Here is a 25590-nt window from a genome sequence, read left to right as displayed (position 1 = left end):
AAGGAGAAGAAATATTTGGAGGAATAACTGAGAACATTCCAAGGTCAGATACACACCAAACCACAAATCTAGAAAGATCAGATAACTCCAATCACTGTAAATTAAAAATATATATATAACACCAAGGCACATCATATTTAAACTGCAAAAAATCAAAGACAGAGAAAAGATCTCAAAAGACATCACAGGGAAAAAAAAATCTTACCTACAAAAAAACAAGAATAAGAATTATAGACATCTTCTGAACAGAAACCATGCAAAAACAAGAGAGTGAAGTGAAATATTTAAAATATTGAAAGAAAAAACATCAAACTAGAATTCTACATCTAGTGAGATTCTTCTTCCAAACGAAGGGCAAATAAACTTGCTTAGACAAATAAATAATAAGTAAGTTTATCGCTAGCAGATTTGCCCCTCAGGAAATGCTAGAAGTTCTTCAGACAGAGGAAATTACTAGTGTCAGAAACTCAGATCTACAAAATAAAGAGCAAGCCTCAGAGAAGAAATTAAAGGAAAATAAAATATTTTATTTTCTTATTCTGAATTGATTTAAGAGAAAGGAATAAGGCTCTCTTGAACAATGTGCATGGGACAGGAAAAAAAAATTTTTTTTTTTCAAATATTAGGAAGATCAAGGCCTAACACAGAGCTCCGGAATAGCCTTTACCAACCAACAAGTTCCAAGATCGGCAAGCTGGGGTCCAGGGGACAAATCTAGCCTGCTGCCTATTTTTGTATGGTCTGTGGACTAAAAATGGTTTTACTTCTTATGCATTTGTTTTGTTCTTTTTGTTTGTTTTTACACTTTTAGATGGTGGGGAAAAAAGTTAAAAGAAGAATGATATTTTATGACACATGAAAACTGTATAAAATCAAATCTCTGTGTCCAGAAATAAAGTTTTATAAATAAACACCTTTATTTACTTACTGTCTGTGCTGCTTTTGCACTACAACAGCAGAGACCCAGTAGCTGCAAGAGAGACCATATGGCCCACAAAGCTCAAAGTATTTACTATTTGATCCTTTTCATAAAAAAATTTCCTGTTCCCTGAGCAATCCCAACCACTTAATTTTTCAAAGGATGAACCCAAAGTCTGAGAGATCAAATTATATTCTCACGTCATCTTGCCGGTTAGTAACAGAGCCAGCATTAAAATTTAGGTCTTCGGGTTCCAAATGTCTTTCCTCCCACGTGAGAGGACTCACATTTTATTAGTATGAGTCCTAAGATCATACAGGGTCTAATACTCCTGACTATAGGGACTGCAGAAGCAACTCTTGTTATTCTCTGATTTCACATGATAAAGACTGTATCACCGCTGGGGAAGAGGTAGGAGTGACAGAGAAGCTTTGCCAATTGTTATACACAGAAGGGAATGACTAAGAGATAAAGAGGAGGGCGTGTTCCCTGGGGACCCAAAAAGAAAGGCACTCCTATTGGCTTTTTTTTTTTTTTTTAAAGAATGTCAGTTATATTCCTTGAGATTTTGTTGTTTTCTTTCTTCTTCTTCTTCTTCTTTTTTTAAGAACAGGTAAAACCAGAATCTTTTTACCCTAAAACCAGGCATTTAAATATCAAGTGCATCTCTTCTAGGACTCCATAATATATACATTATGCATACTCCATAATGCATACAGTGTTAGAGACCGCAAGACTTAACAAACAAAAATATCTATTCATGAAGTTCATCAGGCAGGAGCAATATAGGTAAAAGAAATAACAGTTGAATAGGATTCTGAGGGTTCGTTACACTTTCACTCATATTTGATGGGCGACAAAAATAGTACAATTAGCATGTACCACTTCCTACAAAGAGGGTCTGCCTTGTAACAGAACAACCCTCAAGAACTAGAAAAGCCAGATACAATTGGAAAAAGGAGTGCTCCTAAGGACACAGGATGACCTTAGGGTGTCCAATGAGGACACAGGAGACCAAGATCCAAAAGAAAAGGGAAGTGCAGAGCTGAGCCGGACATTCCATTCAACTATTCTGTAAGCATCTAGTCAAATTCAACATCTACTCGCAAAACTACTCTTAGCCAATTCTGAATGTAAAGGAACATGCTTACCTGATAAAGGATATTTACAAAACATAGCAACCATAATATTTAATAGTCACACTTTGAAAACTTTCCCACTGAGATTAGAAATGAGACAAGGTTGCCTGCCATGACCACTTCTATTCTTTGTTACAGTAGAGGTCTAAGCCAACGCAACAGGCAAGAAAAAGAAATAAAAAGAAAGGAAGCAAAGGGAGACTGCAAAGGAAGAAGTAAAACTGTTTCTCAGGTGATTTGATTGTGTACATGGAAAAGCTATAATAATCTACACGGAACTATTAGAATTAATAAATGAACCTAGGAAAGTCACTGGACTCAATGTCAACAAATAAAAATCAACTATATTTCTGTATATCCACAGACCAACAACCAGAAAACATGTTTAAAATGATATCACTTATAATAGCATCAGCTGACTTCAAATACTAGCAACAGCATATAGTATATAGAAGAAAGAGGTGCAATACCTTTACCACATGGAAAGATACAAAACACTAACAGAGATAAAACCCTAAATAAATAAAGGGGATATACCGTATTTCAAAAAAAATTTTTTTAACATTTATTCATTTTTGAGAGACAGAGTATGAGTGGGGGAGGGGCAGAGAGACAGAGGGAGACACAGAATGTGAAACAGGCTCCAGGCTCTGAGCTGTCAGCACAAAGCCCGACGTGGGGCTCGAACTCACAGACCCAGAGATCATGAACTGAGCCGAAGTCAGACGCTTAACAGACTGTCACCCAGGCACCCCAAGGGATATACCATATTAATGAATAGAAAGAGTCAACATTTTAAAGACATTAGTTTACTCCCTAAATTGGGCTAGAGATTTAATGCAGTCCCAATTCAAAATCCCATCAAAAGAGGATTTTAAAATTTATACAGTAATGCAAATGTCTAAGAATAACCAAGCTATTCTTAAATAACTGGACATACACTATCAGATATGGACTTATTATTAAGCTATATTAAGACAGGGTGGGATCAGTATAAGAGCCAAAAAGAACAAGGGAAGGGACTAGAAAGCGGACAGGGCAATAGGCAGGGCAGGGGTTAATCGGATATACATATGGAAAACAAAATAAATATGGATCTCTTTTTCATGCCATAGATAAAAAATCAACCTCGGCTGGATCTTCAACCTACATATAAAGGCATAACAACAGGGCTTCTGCAAAGTGGAAAAATAACTTCACAACCTTAGGGTGAGCAAAAATTTCTTCAGCAGCCACAGAAAACGATAACCATAAAGGAAGAGGTTAACAGATTGGATTACATTTAAAGCAAGATCTCCAGGGGCGCCTGGATGGCTCAGTCGGGTCACACTTTGGCTCAGGTCATGATCTCGCGGTTTGTGGGTTTGACCCCCACATCGGGCTCTGTGCTGACAGCTCGGAGCCTGGAGCCTGCTTCCGATTCTGTGTCTCCCTCTCTCTCTGCCCCTGCCCCGCTCATGCTCTGTCTCTCTCTCTCAAAAAATAAACATTAAAAAAAATTTTTTTTTAAATAAATAAAGCAAGATCTCCTATTCATCAAAAGAGAGTTAAATAGCAAGCCACAGAATGGGAAAAGATATTTTAAATACCTATGACTGGGAAAAACACTTGTATTCGAATTTGTTTTAAAAAAAAAAAAAAAAAAAACAGGGGCGCCTGAGTGGCTCAGTCGGTTGAGCCTCCGACTTCAGCTCAGGTCACGATCTCACGGTCTGCGAGTTCGAGCCCCGCGTCGGGCTCTGTGCTGGCAGCTCGGAGCCTGGAACCTGCTTCATATTCTGTGTCTCCCTCTCTCTCTGCCCCTCCCCTGCTCATGCTCTCTCTCTCTCTCTCTCTCTGTCTCAAAATAAATAAAAATATTTTTTAAAAAATTTTAATAAATAAAAAAAATGTTTTAAAAACCTCCTACGAATCAATAAGAAAAAGACAATCCAATCTTAAAATAGACAATCAACTTGAACAGCGACTACAAGACATTAAGTGAAAGTGACAAAAAAAATTATAAAGGCACAACGAGAGCAAATCAAAACCACAATGAGACACCACTGCACACCCACCATAAAAGCTTAAATTAAAAAGTCCGACAATCCCAAGTGCTGACACGTATGTAGAGAAACTTAAACACTCATCAAGTGACAGGAGGAATAGAAAGTGTTACAACCACTTAGGAAAACTCTGTAAGAATCTACTAAAGTTGGACATATGTATCCCGTGCCCCAGCAAACCAGCCTTCCATGTACATCCAACAGAAATGCATTCATATGTGCACCAACACACACACGCACAAAACCGTTTACGGCAGCATTATTCCTCACAGCCCTAAACTGGAACTGTCCCAAATGCCTGTCAACAAACAGCAGATGAATAGACAATTTGTAAGATATTACAAAGTGGTTGGCTACCCAGCAATGAAAAGTAGACTGCTCCATAATGGCTCAAACCATGCTGTGCGTAAGAAGCCACAAAAAAGGCGGTATGTATACCTGTGTATAATTCCATATATATTTCATACGTTTCAAGATGTGGAACACCACAGTATTAGGAATCAGGTTAGCAGTTACCCCTAGGGAATGTGGGGGTGCAGTTACTGGGAGGTGCATGGGGTCGTTTCTGGGGAGACTGGTAACATTCTATCTCTTGATCTGGGAGTGATAATGCGGAGGTATTTACTGCTCGAAAATTTATCGAGCAATGATTTGCGTACTCTTCTGTGAGTATCTTATCGTCTAAAATTGTATGTTTAAAAAAAGGACAGCGCAAATATTCTGGGGGAAGGATACAGCATCTGTTCTCAAGGTGGCACTGACCTGTCTCAGGTACAGCCATGCACATATAACTGCAGGGCTGTAGGTGATGTCATGTCACCACTGTATACATTCACTCTGGCCTTTGTGCAGCAGCTACAGAACAGAAGCGGTAATCCTTGAATGAGGAAGCTGGTATAGAAAGGAAACGAGATTAGAAACAAACAGTTGAGGGGCACCTGGGTGGCTCAGTAGGTTAAGTGTCTGACTTCAGCTCAGGTCATGATCTCGTGGTTCCTGGGTTTGAGCCCTGCATCGGGTTCTCTGCTGACAGCTCACAACCGAGAGCCTGCTTCAGATTCTGTGTTTTTCTCTCTCTCTACGCCTCCCCTCCTCACGCTCTGTCTCTATCCCTCTCTCTCAAAAATAAGCAAACATTTAAAAAAAAAAAAAAAGAAACACACGATTGAGGAAATCTTTCGCATTATCCGAAAAAACCTTTATTTTGGATAATGAGAAATTTCCAACTCTTATAAAGTTTCTCAGAACTCTCAAACAGTGGCCGAAACACTCTGCATTTATTCTACTGCCCAACAAATGAAACCCAAAGTTCTTCAGCCAGGTTAGAAGACTGAGGCAGCTACTTCTGGTTGCCCCGTATATTTTTTGCTATCAAATTTCCTTCTTCTGATAGGGAAGGGTGGGCCCGTGGACTACTCTGGCCAGAGGATGCTGTATGACAGGACATGCTGATTAGATCAAGCTGCACCACTGGGACTGATCTGGGGCTTTCCCTGAGGCTGAGAGAAGGACATTGGAAGAATGAAGACCCTGTTCCCTGTGAGGGGCAGTGTGAAAAGGATGTGAGGGGAGGGATATTCGTGACCATCTTCTTTTTCTCTAGTGTCACCAAAGGAGGAAGTCAAGACAATGAAGTATCAAGTTAAGAATGCTGACGGCATTATTTAAGTCTCTGGATCCAGCCAGGCCTGAATTCCCAGATGTAGAAGTCACATAGGTTCCTCTTCTTGAGTTGGCTTAAATTTGCTTTAATTCAGTTCTTTGGGTTTTTTTCTTTTTCTATATGCCAGAAAGCCCTGAATCTCCATTATCATCACCACCGCTATACGCGTGTGGCATTCAAGTCCCTAATAGACTGGCCCCAATTTGAATTTCTAGTCTTGTCAATCACTGTCCATCTTCCATGGCCAACAACACGTCCAATCGCAACCCCAAGTAACTTATCCCAACCAAGGATTCCCAATAAGCAAAATTCAACTTAAGCCAATCTACTTCCAAATATGTCATTCATAGCCAACAGGTCATTCCCCATTAAGGATAATTAAAAAGACAAGAAACTGGGGCTTAGACACAGATTTTTTTAAGCGAGGGAGGGAGGTTGTAAGGCAGATGGCAGGCAGGGGAAGTGGTTTTTGCAGAGAAGCTTTTGAAAGCTACAGGAAGCCAAAGAAATGAAAACCTGGAATTGACAGCATATGCTTTGGCATGAAGCTTGATACCCTACGCATAGGGGTGAGACATCTGAGAGCTTCCTAATCAGTTATGCCGAGCAAGTTAAATAAGGTTTATCCCAAGATTCATCCACTTTACCCTTGAGCCACAGGAAGCTACTGGAGTCCGCGGTCAAGCTGGCAGTCAGAAAGTCTAAAAGGCACTGAATGTCTAGACAGAGAGCCTGACACAGTACAGGAAGAGGCCCATTTGCATGGGAACCGTGCATGGCTCTAATAAAGCAAACCCTCTTACAAGCGTTTCACTGCAGAGGAGTGATCTCCTGGAAAATGGCAACAACTAGAAACTCGCTGTGGCACAACCTCTGTTATCAACATAAGGTGAGGAAAATGTCACTCACAATCTACTTTGTTTTCTCTTTGTACTTTTGGTACATGTAAATATTTATTTTAAACAGTTTCACTTACTACCTAGATGTCCCCTGTCTCTGCTGCCCCTCAAGTTTTAAGTTCACCAACATAGACTTCCTGCCTGAAAGGTTTTTAAGGATTTGATTCTCAATAGGGGGACGTTCTTTGCACACTTTGTCACCCCTGTACTTTTACTTAACTGAAATGCCTCAAGCACACCCTGGCCACCTCTGGCCCCTGCTCTCATCTCTGCAGGTCCCAAAGCCATTGGTTGTCAAATGTCCAATTTGTCCACTCAACATCTTCAATGAAATCTCTCCATAGTCTCTCCCCTATCCCATTTATGTGTGCTTATCTTAACACATCCTGTTTCTCCTCCCCCTCCCCACAGAATTTTAAACTTCTTGGTAACAAGAGCCATACCTGATTAATTATCATCTAGAAAAAGGTGTTCATTAGTGGGACATATTGCCGATGAGGACAAGCCAGGCGAAAAGCAGGGAAAACGGCAAGGACCTTAGACAAACCGTGACCTGGGGAAGGAACCCCCCTCCCTGCCCAACTAAGAACTGACTAAACCAGAGACATCCAGGAACAATCTCTCCGTCGGTAATGCCCTCAGCAATCACAGTTTCTCAGCCTTATTCTGCACTTGGGGAGAATGCAGATCAATGGTGTTAAGCTACTTTGCCAATGTCACAGACCCCAGGGTCCCAGCAGAAGTCAGCAGCCAAGCTCCTAAACTATGTGCCATTCTAAAAGTTAAAGTGCCTTCCTCTAAAAAAAAAAAAAAATCTAAAATATAATCAATAAATTTATTCTTTGTGAATGCATCCTTTCTATTTTGACCAGCTGCTGAATCAGTCTTTGTTTTAGGATGTACGGTCAGCAAAATAATATAATGGCATCTTCCTGCTTGGTTTGGAATCTGAACACAGTAGCACTTACATAGCAGCTTGAGGGAAAAAGACATTGGACATTTTTTTTAAGCTGTTGTCTTTCTTCTAGAGAGGTCACACATATAAAAAACAAAGCCAGCTCAAACAAGTGTCTTGCTTGGATTGAGCAATGTACATCTACACAATATTTTTTCTAATTAAAATTGGTTGCTAATGATTAAAAATGGATGGCGACAACAGGGCTTTCTGAGAAGAACATAGACTTTGCTTTAACACAGTCCTCACCTGTCCCTGATGGCTTCCCAACCCTGGGGTTCAGGGTCATTCATTCATCATCATACATGGGTGGCTTATCTTGCTTTTAGCAAAAACTCCTGGTACCCATGAATTTGGTACCCATGTTTCTATCAAAAATGGGTCAGAGGGCCCCACGTTTCAAGAAAAAAATGGGTTCTTACTCTGAAGAACAATAATTGCTTTACTAAGCCATTATCAATACCTCCACCTGCAAAGCTTGCTGTTGTCTTTTTTCTTCACCTGTGAAATTTCTACCGATTTCTCAAAGCCTGTCTCTACCAGGTCTGATGCTACAATGCTCTCTCTCCACACTGAACTGCACTTACTGTCTTTGTCATCTATTTGCTACCTAATCTGACTTACAAAATTCCATGCATTTTTCCCTAAACTGTCACTTAACATCTTTCATTGTTAATTTTCTATTTATTGCTAATATCTCTCCATGACAACTGAAGTGATCTCGAGGGTAGGGTCTCTGTCTATCCCCCATTTTGTGATACATCAGACTCAAGACTCTGTGATCAGGTAAGATTTAAATCTAAATCCCTCAGTTTCTCTCTACTCAATAACTACCTGACGTACGGCTTGCGGCTAAACCTCTGCTTCAGCCACAGTCTTCTCATCTATAAAATGGGAGTAATTACACCTAATTCTTTTTAAAAGGCTGTGATCTACAAAAAAGCTTTACAAGTGCTGAACAATATCACTTCACTTTTTCATGACAGATCCATAGCTTTGTAGGCTTGGCAACTTTTTATTTAGGAAACAAACAAGTGCTTTCTCAAGCACTGACTATGTGTGTGGTCTGGTGCTGGGTACAGGATAAAATCATGGTTCAAACAAACAAACAAACAAACAAACAGGGGCACCCAGGTGGCTCAGTCGGTTACCCGGTTAAGCGTTCGGCTCTTGATCGCGGCTCAGAGCATGATCTCACGGTTTGTGAGATCGAGCCCCGCATTGGGCTCTACACTGACGGCACAGAGCCTGCTTGGGATTCCCTCTCTCCCTCTCTCTCTGCCACTCCCCCATTCGTTCTCTCTCTCTTGCTCTCTCTCAAAATAAATAAATTTTTTAAGAAGCCCACAGGCAGAGGGAGAGACAAATACTAGTGCATAATTACAAACCAGGAAGAGGGCCTCAGTATATCATAAATCCAAGGTGACCTAGGCAGGCAAAATCAAGTAAACAATAAGAATGGGGTACCTTGCATCCACACCTGCCCCAGCCCATGTACCTGCACCCAGACCAGTCCATCTCTCTCTGTCAATACTAGTTCATCCTCCCTCCCATTTTCACCCACTGGAGCTGCCACTCTACAAGCCAGTAACTCAGCAAACGTTCACCCAACTCCTAGCCTGCCAAACACGGTAAGAGATCCCGAAGGTACAGAGGAAAAACACTGCACAGCCTTGCTTCGAGTATGGGTCACAAGCCGCCCTAAGAGACAGCCATGTAGCAGCAGCCCCTATTTTTCACCTCTCTTCCTGCTAATGATTAATGGCCTTTAGGCTCAAGGAAACAGACCCATCTTTGGCTACTGCAGAGGAAGATCCTTCCCACCCCACCCTCTCCACCCAGTGTCTGGGCCACCTATTTTCTACAAACCTTCTCAAATCCACTTTTAGCACTCTGGAGCAGGATTCTCCAAGGGACTTGGGAGTCCCTCAAATGCTAGGCTGATATAGGCAAGTCCTCACAGACTCACTTTGGAGGAGGCTATCGAGAGGACAGGACCACTGGGTGACCTGAAAGGGGGACGTGAGCACTCAGAGGCTCCTCATCCCCTCTCTAGTCCTTGGCATGTCGGCTCTGCCCATGGTTCCCAAAGTGGGAGCCACCTCCAAGGGCATAACCCTGGGAGGATCAGGCGCTGCTGAGCTCCATCCGGACTAAACACATACCTGAACGCCATTAAGGCTCCTACAAAACCCCTACGATTCCGGCAGGCAATTCAATGCAGAGATTTTTATTTTGAGAGAAAGACAGAGTGCTGGTGGGGGAGGGGCAGAGAAGGAGGGAGAGAGAGAATCCCAAGCAGGCTCCGCTGTGAGATCACGACCTGAGCCGAAATCAAGAGTGGACGCTTCACCACTTAACTGACTGAGCCACCCAGGTGCCACATGGAGAGGGCTATTTATCTTGCAGCTGCTCCGGACAAAGCTCCTATGTAAGTTTCCTTGCTAATTAACGCTGCCACCTACCAACCTGGAGTGAATGCTTCCCTGGGTCTCTTTGCCCTCCTGCACCCAGGTGGGTTTCAGATTACTGGGAAACTTCCAGGGCTGCAAACCAACAACTCGTAATCAAAATTATTAGAAAATAGACAATTGGTGTGACAGGGTCCGCCTTCTTGGGTCACTGTGCCTCCTCCGTGCAGCATGCTAGGCAAGTTGTCATTTTCTCCCAGCTACTGATCCTTCAAGGGGCATTCTGTTATTCCTATTTTACAGATGGGGAAATTGAGGTTCAGAAACACAATCAACGGGGTTTTAAATTGCCTGTTGTCCTACTTTAAGGGCCACCAGTCACAGGTCTCCGTCAGGGCTCAGGGCTGGCCAGGTCTCAGTACAGGTGCCTGAGGCACTTCAGAGTGAGGGCTGCCTCCGCTAGCTCCTGCTCAAGCTGGTTCAGGCATAGCTCCCCTCGAAGGGCTTTGCTAGAGGTGTACATCACCCCAGGCATGAAAATAGCTTCTTGGGTGGGGCAGGTACTAGGCTAAGAGAATTCTACCCTGCAAAAACTTACAGGTTGGCTTTTTCCTTTAAAGGTTTTACCTAAGTACTTAGAAAAGCCAAGAAATTGGGTCTCCACCACAACGCATTTGTGAACATCTACTTTGTCCAGATTCAAATAGTTACATTTTAAGTTCCCATCCATAAAAATGGAGGTTTTCTGCACCCTATGTTTCTAACGCCTAAGTAGAAGGATTAATTCTCTAGTCACGAAGTAGCCACACCAGGATGACCAAAAGTTGTGACTGGGGTATTTCAGCTACCTGCAATCTCCCGGCCATCAAATGGTTTCACTCCGTGTCCATAGAGGAATGTGGTAAAGAACACCCTTTCCTGTCAGGCAGGCCTGGATCTGATTTCTCGTGATGCCACTGATCAGTTTTGTGGACTCACACAGGTTAATGTTTTCTCCAAGCTTAGGTCCCCATTTTGTGATGTTCTAATGAGCATTGTTCTACCTTTTGGCCGGGGGTTGGAGGGAGGAGTCTAGGCCACTGTTTCCTTGACCTGCTTTGGTAGTTGGGATAATTCATAGTGAATCTAGACACATACACACCCTTTTTGGAATGTATATGTGGTAGAAAACGAAATGCCTCTTATAGGTCTCCGGAAGGCAACAGTGAAGCATGCATGAGCCTTCCAGTTTGTAACATTTCAAGCAGGTACTCTGAGCTGTTATTTAAGGTAGCTCATTAGGTTTAATGTTCATTTTAACAACCTACTTGTAAGCGCTTTTGCTTCCGTTGCAGTTTGAAGAACTGGGTTTCATGACTGATTAGTACTCTTACTACAGACTTAATGGCTCCAGACTCTGGATGGTTATCTTTTTTATCTTGACTACTGGAGAAAGTTTTTCCCACGGAGAAAACCGACGCTTACAGTGAACCTCCTGGCGGGACACTAGGGCAGATGGATGCAAAGAAAAGAGGGCAGGGATTCTGCCCTCAAGGAGCACAGCATCTAGTTCTGGGTGTAGTCCCCAGATCAGTGCAGGCAGCAGCGTCTGGGCACTTGTTACAAATGAAAATTCTCAGGCCCCACCCCAGACCCACTACATCAGAAACTCTGGGGTTGACCCCCGAGCCTCCTGTGTTTGAAAAAGCCCACTTCAAACAACTATCATCCTCATCACATGTCAAAACAACAAATATGTTAGTTTACTAACTAAAGCTGAAAGTTCCATTTATCTTTTGAAGCAGAGGCCCAGAGGCCACAGGCCACATGAGGTGGAGAAAATGAAACCAGAACTCAGGTATCCATCCCTCCACATGCACACCCCACCCTAAACAAGGCCAAGGTTCTTTTTCTTTTCTGATGCTTTAATCCCTAAATCTTATGGGAAGTCCCAAGTATTACCAAACCAAAGTAAAAACCTTCATTTTTCAAAGAAAATGGAAAAACAGAGGAACTACTCTCTTTGAAAATAAGAACCACTAACAAAAATTTAAATCTCCTCTATCAAAATCATCCAATAAACTAGTAGTAATTTACTAAACCTTTAGCACATCCAAGTTCCATTTACAAGATTTGAAAATTTGGGAGGCTGGGGGAGAGAAGTATAAAAACACAGTGAATAGGGGTGCCTGGGTGGCTCAGCTGGTTGGGTGTCCAACTCGATTTCTGCTCAGATCATGATCCCAAGGTCATGGGATAAAGTCCCATGCTGGACTCCATGCTGAGTGTGGAGCCTACTTAAGATTCTCTCTCTGGGGTGCCCCGGGGGGCTTGGTCGGTTTAGCGTCCAACTTCCACTCAGGTCATGATCTCACAGTTTGTGGGTTCAAGCCCCGTGTCAGGCTCTGTCAGCACGGAGGCAGCTTCAGATTCTGTGTCTCCCTCTCTCTCTCTGCCCCTCCCCTGCTTGTGCTCTGTCTCTCTCTCTCTCAAAAATAAATAAACATTAAAAAAACCTTTTTTTTTTTAAATTCTCTCTCTGCTCCTTCCCCCATCGCAATCGCCTGTTCTCTCTAAAATAAGAAAAAAATTTTAATTAAAAATTTAAAAAATACAATTAATAATGTGATCAGAATAAAATCTGGAGGAATATACAGCATGCAGAAATGTCAACTGTGGTTCACCATCCATGGGAGAATTACAAATCTTTTTTCTTTGTATTTTCTTGAATTTTTTCCCAATGGTTATATATTACTTTGGTAATCAAGGAAGAAAAGTAAAACTTGTCTTTGAAATGTTACCTCCAAATCACTCAACACGAAGGTTTATTTTGTAATTCCATTTCTCTCCATACAGCAGGATACTGTGTGTGTAGTAATTATTTATATCATGCCATATGTTGCAATGAGATGAAATTCAGGAAATATATTCCTTCTAGCTGGCACTGAAAAGGAAGAGGTTAAATGCTTTCCTAGGTTCAAAGCACTGTGAGTTAAGCTAACTGTGAAGCTAAGGAAACAGTTATTGAAATCTCTAAGAGCATCCTTTTTGAAAAACGTTGATATGACACATAGCTCCTTACTCATATCACCCTGATGTTTAACCCTTAGCACAAAACAGAATGTTCAGCAATTCCTGGCAAAGTCTTAGGAGTGCAGGGGACAAAATGCATGGGAGAATATCAGAGAAATAAGAAACAGAAGGATCCTACTTTCACATCAAATTCTGTCCCTGTGGACAAAAAAGGCATCCAAAATTACTGGCAAATTTCACTGTCCCCAATACCCTTTAATTTTTTTTCTTTCTCAAGAAATGTTTGCTCATTTAAAAAATATCTATGTTGGTTACTTTTAATCAATGAATCATAAAAAAAAATAGATAAATAAGGATTGTCTCATTTAAAGAGACATTTCTGCCGCAAAAGCACTGCTGTAATGTTTCACTTGATAAGACAGATTTATCGCTTGAAGAAAAACTAGCACTGTTTTACTAAAACTCTCAGCAAAATAAATTCACTGTTAATTAAAGTCTCTTAAAGGAGACATGGAAGTAAAGTTAACCAATGCGATGGCAACGGAAAGGGAAATACCGGGGCACCTGGGTAGCTCAGTCGGTAAAGCATCTGACTTCAGCTCAGGTCATGATCTCAAGGTTTGTGGGTTGGAGCCTTGCGTTGGGCTCTGGGCTGCCAGTGTGGAGCCTGGAGCCTGCTTTGGATTCTGTGTCTCCCTCTCTCTCCGCCCCTCCCCTGCTCGCTCGCTCTCTCTCTCAAAAATAAACAAACATTAAAAAAATTAAAAAACAAAAAGGAAATCCTAGTGGCCACCTTTTGTACCAAAATACCCACAATATCTGATATTTCTAGAATTTACAGATGCCTTCAGGAAAGAATGAGTTATGGAGGGGAGGAGGGAATACACACACACATATATAATATATATATTATATTATACATATATAATATATATTATATAAATATATAATATACATTATATTATACATACAATGTAATATATATTATATTATACATATATATATAATATATATATAATACCTCAACATTTATAGTATCTAAGATCACCATACTTATGCAACAATTTGGCTCGACGGTACCATCAGGGAACTCAGAAAGAACTTCTTATCTTGGGTTTGGCTGTTTAGCATGCAAGCTTTCACTTACAGAAGCGCATCCCCAAAGAGCCTCAAATGTCCCGCAGTCCTCTGCTTACTTTCTGTCACAGAGCAGTCTCAGCCATTGCAAAATTAACAAATTAATAAGACTAAGAACACATCATGATAAAGAATGTACAGCTTACAGAAAGTTTCTCCAACCCCCAGGTCCCACTCCCTGGAATTACCCATCCGCCTATGAAAAGTGATCTAGAGAAGCCTTGCTGTTAACATAGGAAGCCAAACCTATTAACAGTGTCCCTTCAAACACTTTCTGACAGAACATACACAAACTTGCGGCTCCGTCTGTAACTCCATCCGGACACTTAGAAGCCTGGTTCTTCGTCTTCCATCTCTCATCCCCTTCTGGTGAGAAAAGGGTCCAATGTTGGGCTCGGTCTAAGACTGCTTATTTTTGCAGTTTTACTTTGGGGTTGCTAAAAGGTATCGATTACAAACTACCTGAGGATCCAGCTTCTAAGCATTGATAAATGCTGAGGGAACAATCCCAAGCCAACAACAAGCCCCAAAATATCTTCAATTTGTAAGGCAGAAATGCCACTCCTCCCAACAAGAGAAAAACAAATCACGTTCCTGCTCCATCAAATTAAAAACGAATAACAAAATAAAATTAAAAAGCATCTTTCATTCTGAACAAAATTAAATTTTCTGGGTCACTTTTTTCCGTCTCGCCGGGCCACGTTTACAGCCTGACGGTGACGGTAAACACGAGCTGTTCACGCCAACAGTTTAGCGGTCGCCCTCTGAGAGCGAATACCTACCTACCGTTCTCTTTCCTGCCGCAGTTCCCGAAGAACAGACCCCCGCCCCCACCCCTGCCCTCCCCACCTCACCACTCGCTTGCGCTCCTTCTTGCAAACCGCAAAAGGGCGAGGTTTATCAGAGAAAAAGTTAATGAACGCCTGCTTCTGGGGTAAAGGTGCCCCACCTGCGATCACAGCATCGGAAGACTGGAAGTACCTAAGAGCACGTACCCTCTGCTCGCTGGCCCCAGTCACTGAGCGCTTCGCACCCAGAAACCCAGGAACATGATTTATATGCAGACCTGCACCCATCCCACACAAGTCCGCACGCCAGCTTGCCTAACCACTTATGTAAGCTCGTGCCTCTACAGTCCCAAACTGCACACACACGCACAGCCCGACACCTGTCACGCATCCGAAATGGACAACATCCACACCCAGGAGATGAAATGAAATCAACACATATGAAGGGGGGGGGGGGAGGGAGGGTGTCTGCCGTTTTAAAACCTCTTTTCCCCCAATTGTTTCCTGCCCGTTTTTGTCACAACTACAATTACCTTAGCAACCAAAGAATTGCACTGACTCCCCCTCCGGCTTCTGAATTTCTCCTAAAGCCAAGCTTGCGCCAGGTTCATGGTAAAGCTAGAGAAGCCCGGAGAACGAGGCACCGGCAGCCTCTGGGGGGCGGAGGGGACGTCGGAGGCGGTCTCCCCGCTGCTCTCCGGCGACCCGCCTTGTCTTTGCGAGTTGCCGCGGTGGCGAGCGCGGGGTTTAGGGAGCGGAGAGCGAAGCCCGGGGCCGGCCAGGAGGCGCGGCGGGTCGCATGGTGCCGGGGCGCGGGGCGCTCGGGATCTCCGGCGCTCGCCCCTCGCCCGCCCCAGGCCGCCGGGGTCCGCGGAGGTCGGTCCGCCCCCTCGGCGCCCGCCCGCTCCCGCAGCTGGGGGATGCCGGCGCCGGGCGGAGCTCTCGCTGCGAGCAGGGCCGGGCGCAGGAGCTGCCCCAACTCCCGGAGCCGCTCAGCTCAGCTCCGCCGCTCGCGAACCGCCGCAGCGGCGCCCGCTGTCGGGTGTCGGGCAGAGTTGCAGCCCCGCTCCGCGCGCACCTGGGCGCCGGCACCTGGGCGCGGGAGCGGAGTGGCGCGGGGCGGGGCGGGGCGGGGCGGGGCGGCCCGGGGCGGGGCCGGGAGGTCCCCGGGGCGGGGCCGGGCGGGGCCGGGCGGGGCCCAGGCACCTGCTCGCGTCCCCCGGGCGCCGCCTCTCGGCTCACCTGTTCCTATGCGCCTCGGACGGTGCAGACTGGGATTTGCCCGAGGAAGGGAAAGCCTAGAAATTCCTGGCACTTTATCTGCTGCCGAGAAAACTGGCAGACTGGCTCGGCGATGCGGAGGCTCCTTCTGTCAGTCCCGAGAGCTGGCCGCGTCTGGAAACTTCAGCGGCGTCAGGGTTGTCTTAGGGATTCCTGGTCCGGAGTGGTTTGCCCGGTAGCTTTCAGTCTCTCGCTGACGTGTAGCTGGCGCCCTCTAAATTAAAATGGGCCACAGCGATCGTCAGGGATATTGTGACTAACCTCGTCATTTTAATCGATTCAACGTTTACACCACATGCTGTGTTTGGAGTATTTTATGATCATTCGTATCTGGAACACCACGAAAGAATTTTCAAGAGAAATTAACTCTGCAGACGTTCTTGGGGAAAAGAGGAAAAGGTTGAAGATAGAAAATGAGAAAGGGTAACTTGAACTGAAGACATTCTTTAATGTGGGATCTTTGAAATTGGATATTTGGTTAAAAACTCAGGAAACTGCAGGTGAAAATAGAACAACATTGTTGGTACTGGATGGTCACCATGGGAGCAGTGTGCAATGTCAATGTAACCAATATCAAGAATAATTTATTCTTGAATTGTGTGTTACCAGGAAAACAAAAACTCAAAATATCTAAAGATTTCTAAAGATGGATGACCTGTCTTCCTCCACGTGGGTCACAGGTTGAACTTTAATGTCTCCTTCCCAAGATAAATCTCCTTTCCCACCATTCTATATTGACTAATGGACATATTCATTCTTTCATCCAATTAACAATAATTAGCACCTACCCTGTGTTAGACCCTCTGCCAAGCACTAGAAATTGATAAAATAACGGTCCCAGCCCTCAGACCCTTCTGCTTAATGGGGACGTACCCAAGCAGGTATATGTATTACCTAGGGCTAAGTCACAAAAGTGGTGCCACCAAAACCTGGAAGAAAGCCTGCAACCAAAGGAAACCACACTTAACCTAATGAGTAAAATATAATTTCATTAGATGCCCCAGTTATTTCATTTGTTGAAATATGAAAATTTTCTGTTCCCAGGTTTATTTGGTGTAAGCATCTTCGTGGAGCTGGCTGCAGCTGTTTGGAACAGGTAGAGAATGGGCTTCTTACTGAGAGATGGGGGATGGGAAGGGGGTCTTCCTTTTAAGGGGAGCTCTGCATTTCTGAGACCAGCAGCTTCTTGAGGGTCAGGCATCAGGGAACAACCATCTGGAAGTATAAGCAGTGAGCTTCAGGTGCATCTGAAGAAAGGTCTTCAAATATAACAAAATACCTAAGAACAAAATACTTAAGAATAAACTTAACCAAGGAGGTGAAAGATCCATACACTGACAATTACAAGACATTGGTGAAAGAAATTGAAGAAGACACAAATAAATGGGAAGATATCCCACATTCATAGATTGGAAGAATTAATACTGTTAAAGTATCCGTGCTGCCCAAAGCCATTTACAGATTCAACATAATCTGTGTCAAAATTCCAATGACATTTTTCACAGAAACGGGCGGGGGGGGGAATCCTAAAATGTATATGTTACCACAAAAGACCCTAAATAGCCAAAACAGTCTAAAGCAAGAAAAGCAAAGCTAAAGGCATGACACTACCTGATTTCAAATTTCAAACTATATTACAAAGCTATAGTAATCGAAACAGTATGGTATTAGCATAAAAACAGGCACATAGACCGATGGAGCGCCCAGAAATAAATCCACATGTAAACAGTGGATGAATATTTGACAAGGGAGCCAAGAATTAACTGATGTTAGGAGAACTGGATATTCACATGCAAAATAATGAAACTCGACCCCTATCTTACACAACTCACAAAAATTAACTCCAAATGGATTAAAGACTTAAGCGTAAGACCCAAAACTGTAAAACTACTAGACGAAAACAGAGGAAAGTCTCTTTGACATTGGTCTTGGCAACAATTTTTTGGATATGACTCCAAAAACACAAGCAACACAAGTAAAAATAAACAAGTGGGACTATATCAAACTAAATAGCTTCTGCACAGCAAAGGCAACAGTCAGCAAATTGAAAAGGCAACTTATAGAATGGGAGAAAATATTTTCAAGCCATCTATCTGATAAGGAGTTAATATCTGATGAGAAGTATAAGAATTCATACAACTCAATAGAAAAACAAAAACAGGTAAAAAATGGGTGAGGGACTTGAATAGACATTTTTTCTGAAGAAGGCATACAGATGACCAACAGGCACGTGAAGAAATGCTCAATATCACTAATCATTAAGGAAATGCAAATTAAAACCACAATGAGATATTACTTCACACTTGTTACAATGGCTATTTTTCAAAGAGACAAGAGACAAGTATTAGTGAGAAAGTAGAGAAAAGGGAACCCTTGTATACTGCTGATGGGAATGTAGATTGGTGCAGCCACTATGGAAAACACTATGGAGTTTCCTCAAAAAATTAAAAATAGAACTACCAAATAATCCAGCAATTCCACTTTTGGACATATATCCCCCCCCCCAAAAGTGAAAACACTAACTCAAAAAGCTATATGCACTCCCATGTTCATTGCAACATTTTCTACAATAGCCAAGACATGGAAACAACCTGATTATCCATTGACACCTGAATGGATCTCACACACACAAATACACACACTTACTATTATTACCAAAATTTTTGTCAAAATTCCAACGGCATTTTTCACAGAACGAGCCATTATTTAGCCATACAAAAAGAAGGAAATCCTGCCATCTGCAACAATATGGATGGACCTTGAGGACACTATGCTCAGTGAGATAAATCAGAGAAAAACGAACAGTGTATGAGCTCACTGTGAAATCTAAAAAAGCTGAATTCATAGAAATATAGAATGGTAGTTTCCAAGAGATTGGAAAAATGAGGAGATGTTGATCAAAGGGTACAAACCTAGTTATAAGATGCATGAGTTTTAGGGATCTAATGTATAGCATGATGACTATAGTTAACAACACTGTATTATGCTCGAAAGTTGTTAGGGTAAATTTTAATTGTCATCTAAACACACACACACACAAAGTGGTAATTTTGTGATGGGATGAAGTGTTAACTAACCTTACTGTGGTAACCATTTTGCAATATACATGTGTATCAAATCATCATATAGTACACCTTGAACTTCATGGTATATATCAGTAAAGCTGATTATTATATATAATCAGATATTTTTATATGTATTTACTTATATTCAATAAATTTTAATTTACAATTCAATAAAATTTATACATATTTACTTATATTCAATAAATTTGAATTTGCAATTCAATAAAATAATTACATATGTATACATGTATGTGTATATATTTTATACACATAGACATATATACTACATATTTTTATTATATATATAACTTATATGTAATTTTAATATAACATATTTATATTATAAATATTATATATATATATGTAATGATAAAAATAATTAACTTCATAGAGACAGGCCATACTTTTTGCTACCATGGCCAACAGATTAGTTTACATACCAGGAATTGAACAAACAAGTAAATATATTAAGGATATTGGTAGGCAGTTTTGTCACTGTTGGAGAAGGGAATTACAGATATAAAAAGAGGAAAGATTAGAATAAACCCAGTGATGTGGCTTGAAATTAAAGAAGATGGTATGAAATGAATTCTACTTTACACAGATGAAAAGATAGAAAAATATATGAATATGTGCATATATATGTTGGTATGTTTCCTAGTTCCATTCACTGAGAGAGTCTAAATGCAATAGTACCCCAGTAGCCATGAACACACCTAATACTCAGACTTTGGTTTTTAAATACCATTCTCCACCAAAGAGAACTATGGCTCCATGGTGTAGTGGGTAAAACCAGAATAATTTGTTGTGCAAGGAAAATGAAAAGGTACTTAAAGAATTATGGAGATACGTTCAAAGAATATAGGATCTAAAGGGGTCTCTATCAGCCAAATCTAGGACAATTTAAGCATCAAAATAAATAATGACAGCAACAAGTTGTAACCTTTGAGTAAAATAGAGATGAGTCCATGCTGATAGAAAGAAATAAAGGAGAAAGGAAAGTTCTACTAGTAGAATACAACTAATAGAAGGAGAAAGAAAGATAGAATGTAGAAAATCACGATGTTACAACCATCATTTTGATTGATTCAAGCCAGAATCATCAATGGATGCTAAAATTCGTGAGTAAAAGTTTGATGAGGAATGAGATACTTACAGTGTCTCAAAGTATATCCCTAAAAATAGTCATTAATTCTCATCAACAGACCATTAATTATTAATTAACAAGGACAGCACGCTTACTAATTAACATTACATTACAACTGTAATATTTGGGAGATACCATCTTAATCAACTGGCAAAAGTTTACATAAATAAAAACCAGTAATGGAAAAAACCAACCTCATGTTGCCTCCTGATAGAATACAGTGAAAAGAACACAGTAGTACTTCTTTTGCATAAATATAAAAGTCATGAGGAAACATCAGACAAATGCAAATTGAGAGAAATTCAAGTAACTGGCATGTATCCTTCAAAAATGGCAAGGCTATGAAAGTAAAAATTGTTGCAGATTAAAAGTCACTAGAGAGACAAGACAACTAAATGCAAGAGGTGATCTTTAATAGGATCCAAGGCCTATAAATGACAGTAATGGCATAATTGGTGAAATTTCAGTGGATTTTATTAGATTGCATTGGATCAGTGTCATTCTCCTGATGTGAGATTGTGCTGTGGTTATTTAGGAATGTCTTTGCTTGTAGAAACTACACACCGATGTATGACAGGGTAAGGAGGCTTCATATCTGCAGCTTACTCTCAGATGATTCAGAAGTGTTAACAACTTGAAGAATATAAGGCAGTTCTTTGAACTATTTTTGGCAACTTTTGTGTAATTTAAAATGATTTAAAAATAAAAATTTCCAAAACGTATCAAGATATAATTGTTCTCCTTAACAAAAAACAAACACAATAAAATAACAACAGAAAATCATCTGCACTTTCAAAAGCGTTCACTGTGGGTTTTAAGACTCAGCTCACTGTTAGCTGTACTGAAAATATGATTTGATCTACTATTTTGTGAATATATACAATAATGGGATTCGGCCCAACATTTCATTCATTCGCTCAGCAATCACTTATGAAGGCCATGCTGTGTACAAGAATCTTTCCCCCAAACTCCTCTAAAGTATAAAATAAAATACATTTATAGGTAAACTCCTAAATCTTTTGATGACCTCATTACCCAGTGAGGAGTTGCAGGGAAGTATGCAATAGAATTGATCGTGGTGTAGCTCTCAAACTGGGTGACAAAGTGAACAGAACAAAAACAAGCTGGCAATTTAGTTGTGATGACTACACTGGCAGGTGACGATGGGAAAATATGGTTGGTTAGTGTCAGTGCATTTGGTGCGTGTGTGCATGGCAGTCGATTTGCAAAGGAGATGAGACTTGGCACCCTGTGGCCTACTTCCTAGGACTGTGACTTTGTGACAGTTGACAGCTCGTGATGCTTTTCCTCAGACCCCCACATTTTCTCTTCCTCACTTTTAATGTAGTCTTTTCTTTTCCTGAGAATTAAGGGCTATTTACTTTGCACTTTGACAATAAAAGGAAAAAAGATTCTGGATAAATTTTGCCTCCTGTTCAATCTTGACAGAAAATTAATTTCCTGGCTATTTTTAAAAGGGTCTTTCTCAAGGGGTGGCTTGAAGGCCACAGTATCCATATTGCCTGAGGCATTTATGAAACTTAGCAATAAAGATTCTTTTTTTTTAATTTTTGTTTATTTTTTTTTAATTTACATCCAAGTTAGCATATAGTGTAACAATGATTTCAGGAGTAGATTCCTTAATGCCCCTTACCCATTTAGCCCATCCCTCCTCCCACAACCCCTCCAGTAACCCTCTGTTTGTTCTCCATATTTAAGAGTCTCTTTGTCCCCCTCCCTGTTTTTATATTATTTTTGCTTTCCTTCCCTGTGTTCATCTGTTTTGTATCTTAAAGTCCTCATATGAGTGAAGTCATATGGTATTTGTCTTTCTCCGACTGACTAATTTTGCTTAGCATAATACCCTCCAGTTCCATCCACGTAGTTGTAAATGATTTCATTCTTTTTGATTGTCGAGTAATACTCCATTGTATATATGTACCACATCTTCTTTATCCATTCATCCATCGATGGACATTTGGGCTCTTTCCATACTTTGGCTATTGTTGATAGTGCTGCTATAACCATGGGGGTGCATGTGTCCCTTTGAAACAGCGTACCTGTATCCCTTGGATAAATACATAGTAGTGCAATTGCTGGGTTGGAGAGTAGTTCTATTTTTAATTTTTTGAGGAACCTACATACTGTTTTCCAGAGTGGCTGTACCAGTTTGCATTCCCACCAGCAGTGCAAAAGAGATCCTTTCTCTGTTGTTGCCTGAGTTGTTAATGTTAGTTATTCTGACAGGTATAAGGTGGTATCTCATTGTGGTTTTTTTTTTTTTTAATGTTTTTATTTTATTTTTGAGACAGAGAGAGACAGAGCATGAGTGGGGGAGGGTCAGAGAGAGAGAGGGAGACACAGAATCCGAAGCAGGATCCAGGCTCTGAGCTGTCAGCACGGAGCCCGACGCGGGGCTCGAACTCACAGACGGTGAGATCGTGACCTGGGCCGAAGTCGGGAGCTCAACCGACTGAGCCACCCAGGTGCCCCTCTCATTGTGGTTTTGATTTGTATTTCCCTGATGATGAGTGATGTTGAACATCTTTTCATGTGTCGGTTGGCCATCCGGAGGTCTTCTTTGGAGAAGTGTCTATTCATGTCTTTTGCTCATTTCTTCACTGGATTATTTGTTTTTTGGGTGTTGAGTTTGATAAGTTCTTAATAGATTTTGGATACTGACCCTTTATCTGATATGTTGTTTTCAAATATCTTCTCCCATTCCGTCGGTTGCCTTTTAGTTTTGTTGACTGTTTCCTTCACTATGCATAAGCTTTTTATTTTGATGAGGTCCCAATAGTTCATTTTTGCTTTCGTTTCCCTTGCCTCCAGAGACGTGTTGAGTAAGAAGTTGCTGCGGCCAAGGTCAAAGAGGTTTTTGCCTGCTTTCTTCTCAAGGATTTTGATGGCTTCCTGTCTTACATTTAGGTCTGTCATCCATTTTGAGTTTATTTTTGTGTATGGTGTAAGAAAGTGGTCCAGGTTCATTCTTCTGCATGTCGCTGTCCAGTTTTCCCAGCACCACTTGCTGAAGAGACAGCAATAAAGATTCTTGAACCCCACCTCAGACCTCAGTTGAAATTTCTAGTGAGGGGACCAGGGAATCTGCTTTTGAACAAAAATTTGCATTGGTTTGCAAATTGTCCTCTATAAATGGAGGGCAAGGCGACTCAGAAAAGAGACAGACATTCTAGATTTGTAGGTGACAATTTTAATAAGCAAGGGAACTCACATACAAGGCTTGTCTTGAGCAGCCAGCCACAAGATGAGTAGATCTCCACACCCACCTGCCAGAATCTTAAAGTTCATGCAGAGGCCTCAACAGGGTCCAGTCCACATATCCAGTTCAGATGGTCTCAACCACGCATTACTCTCACAAAGCTTCATCCTTTAAATGGCTCCTACTGCAGGAACAGTGGGCAAAACATACATTCCAAACATACTGGAGGAATGAGAGGCCTCCAGTTGCCCAGATCCAGCTCGAGGGTCGACCAGTGGTCATGTATTCTCAGTTACCTCCTCTGACAGTTTGTGACTGACCCACAGCCTGTGGGATGCTTCTTCCATAGAATGCTCAGCATTTTTCTTATTACTAATTGCATAATCTCTTTCTCAGGAAAAGGCCATGCAATTCATGATGATAGTTTAGCACTTAATCCGCAATTTTAAAAATTGTGTGTCTGGGGATGGATGTGTTTATGTCACGATGCTGGAATGGTGATGTCTGAAACTCAGAAGTAGTGTTTGGTCAGAATGGAATGTGTATTTACAAAGGCCCCATGCTTAATAATAGGGATGCAGGGAGGTGTATATATATAACCAATACACATGGGAGAAAATTTACATCAACGACAAGTTTTTTAAAACCTACGACAGCTCCCAAAATAACCATGGGATTCTGTTCACACCAATTGTTTGGACCAAGCGTCCTCATCAGATCACCTCATAGACATTATTTCAGACACTACCATCCAGAGGTTGTGGTCAGAATTGTCACAGAATAGGCAGCTGCTCATGTGATAGGACTTGAAATCTTGGACAGGTCCCCTCAACCAAAAATATCTATTCTTCACCCTCCCCCCAATCCTCTGCTGCTGGGTGCTGGGATTCCCAGCTTATCAAATTCAGTTACAGGCATGTTTGTTTAGGTAAATGGTAAATGGTAAGGCAGGTACTTCAATAAGAAGGCTCCTTTATTGAGGCAAAATCTGTCAGTTACAAACTCTATCAAAAGTCCCAGTCACCTAAGACCACAGGTAGCCCCCAAAAGCAAGAACATTGAAATTGAACACATAGCAACCTCTGTAAAACATAGCAAAGCCTTCTTCTTAAGGAGAACCTTATTTTAATCCAAAGGCCTTTTGCAGGTGTTCAAGAACCAGAGCTCAGCTCAAAGGGTATCCTCAGCCCTCTTCAGAATCTTGTGTTGGCCAACTCCTCATTGACATTCTAAAGAACATAGAAATGAAATTTGTGCCATTTGTCCAAACCAAAGCAGGTGGACAGGTGGCCCTGTTTCTCAAGATAACAGAACTGTATCCTCTGCTCAAAATGAATTTTCCTGCAATAAATGTTGTCCCTTTTCCCACCATCCCCCAAGACCCAGCAGTAGTTTTCTCTTTAATCTCTAGAACATTTTAATCACCCCCCAAAAGTTCCTTCTTTCTCCTTTGTAGCCAGTCACCTCCCTTTACCCCTAGTAGGCAGCCACTGGTCTGTTTTCTACCCCTATGGTTTTGCCTTTTCCATAATGTCATATAAACAAAATCATACAGTACAGTCATCCTGTGTCAGGCTTCTTGTCATGCCTTTGAGTTCCATCTGTGATGGTGCATGTAGCAAGAGTCCATTCATTTTTACTGCCAAATAGTGTTTTCATTATATGGATATGCCACATTTTGTTTATCCATACCAGCTGTTCTTTTGATAAGTATCACGCTTCTGATATGCTATTCTCCCAGGAGGCCATGACCCACTTGAACTTTAATGATAGATAGAACATAAAAATAGACCGTAACAGACACGGTTGTCTACCAAACCCATTCCCAAGCCATACCCATCCTTGACCCCTCCTCTACTCTCTCCTTCTTCTTTGCTGACTTCCCCACCCACCTTCTGGCAGCTATAAC

General features: G+C 41.6%; 1 protein-coding gene across 6 annotated transcripts in view; it reads right to left on the bottom strand.

Annotated features, from left to right (window-relative positions):
* RGS6 (regulator of G protein signaling 6) overlaps positions 1-25590 on the bottom strand; it is a 606443-nt gene that overhangs the window by 562717 nt on the left and 18136 nt on the right. For 5 of the 6 annotated variants that reach the window (XM_030319478.1, XM_030319471.1, XM_030319477.1 and 2 more), the window contains exon 1: positions 15502-15711. The exons of the other annotated variant lie outside the window; for it this stretch is intronic. The gene's annotated coding sequence lies outside the window, so the exon portion shown is untranslated. Of the gene's footprint in view, positions 1-15501; positions 15712-25590 lie in introns of those variants that run through there. 6 annotated transcript variants of the gene reach the window in all.

The sequence above is a fragment of the Lynx canadensis genome, chromosome B3 (genome assembly GCF_007474595.2).
Source record: "Lynx canadensis isolate LIC74 chromosome B3, mLynCan4.pri.v2, whole genome shotgun sequence".
NCBI classification, from domain to species: domain Eukaryota; kingdom Metazoa; phylum Chordata; class Mammalia; order Carnivora; family Felidae; genus Lynx; species Lynx canadensis.
Note: the sequence above shows the minus strand (reverse complement) of the source record. Positions and strands in the feature narration are given on the sequence as shown.